The 1,387-nt window shown below is 41.7% G+C and overlaps 1 non-coding gene across 1 annotated transcript; it reads right to left on the bottom strand.

Moving 5' to 3' along the window:
* Positions 1-986: 986 nt before the first annotated feature.
* Positions 987-1,060, bottom strand: trnam-cau (transfer RNA methionine (anticodon CAU)). Its single transcript has one exon. It is a non-coding gene; the product is annotated as a tRNA-Met (tRNA).
* Positions 1,061-1,387: the final 327 nt, after the last annotated feature.

Genomic DNA, 1,387 nt, shown 5'->3' with positions numbered 1-1,387 from the left:
AGAGGAAACGAGTTAAAGTTTCAGATCGACAGAACACGTCAGTTATACATTTCTATACTATAATGCTGGGAAAACAATCAGTCGTATCTGTCGAATCAGGATATTTGTCAAAATATCTCAGTGGCTGACAGCTGTCACGTTCACAAATTCGAAAGGAATTTATTTTCTCCAATGCTGCTTCCGTTGCTCTCAGCTCTTGAAAGGCTGGGCTTAAACGATTGCCATTTTTCGTTTCTTTTCTCTCAGCTCTCAGCAATGCCGAGTGGAGAATTGGTCCCTTCAGTGTCTAACTCAGCATGTGTCTGCATTGTCACTCTTTGTGTCTGTGCATCCACCTCACCCTCTTCCTCTTTCACATTCTCCGACACTCTGTCTGTCCGTCCGGCTCGTTACATATTTCTGCACTCAGACATTTTGAGTGTGCAGCTACTAAGAGGCTTTTTGCCCACTGACTGGAGTGTGGAGAACTGGGCTCATATTCTCGGGATAATGTGTCTGTCACTTCAAACTCAGGCAAGGCGACATTTATTCCTCAACCAATTATGACTGTTTCTAATTCAAAACAGAATTCCTAATCCAGAAGAAATAAAACAAAACGCAATTACACCACAACTAAAGAAGCACAGCGATGTGTATACTGTTGGTTTAAATGAATGAACGGTGACATCAGAGAATGAGAGTGATCAGCTGGTGGTGTCTCTGCCATTACCACAAAATTCCCCTGTAAGTCTGCAACGTCTCCTGCCTCATCTCGTTATTCCTACCAAACCAGAAATGAAGAAGTGGAATAAAAGAGGAGGAGAAGCAAAAGTGCTTCTGGAATAAAAGTAAGAAACCAGAGAATTTATTAATAGTTTGGAATTGAAAACAGACACAACATTCACTGTTGGAATATAACCTGGATCACCAAATCATTACAGGGTAGAAGTACAATGAGACACAGACTCTGTGACGCAACATGAAGCCCAAGTACGAGCACAACAAGCAGGCACCGCTGGGAGTCGAACCCAGGATCTCCGGTTAATGAGACAGATGCTTTAACCAACTAAGCCACGGCGCCACACTGTCTCTCCTTTTACATACCCATATGTGAAGTTACTTAACCACTTCATCACAGTTTTTGGACAAACGTTGCTCACTGAGAATTGCAATCAATCCTCCAATTTTCAAATACAAACAGTTGACAGCTGAACATTCTCCACTAAAAAGGCACATAAAAAGATAATCTCCTCTTGCATTAATTTCAAACTGATACTTTCACCTGTTCAAACTGACAGGAGAAAGCGGATGTGTTCATCTTCTCGTGGCCCATGAACCTCATTAATATACAACAAGAGGATCAAGGTCATTCTGTTGAATTGACGAAGCGTAATGTGTAAGTAAATGC

Source organism: Chiloscyllium punctatum, chromosome 35, assembly GCF_047496795.1.
Source record: "Chiloscyllium punctatum isolate Juve2018m chromosome 35, sChiPun1.3, whole genome shotgun sequence".
Lineage (NCBI taxonomy): Eukaryota > Metazoa > Chordata > Chondrichthyes > Orectolobiformes > Hemiscylliidae > Chiloscyllium > Chiloscyllium punctatum.
The sequence above is the reverse complement of the archived record's forward strand: the minus strand, read 5'-3'. Positions and strand labels throughout refer to the sequence as shown.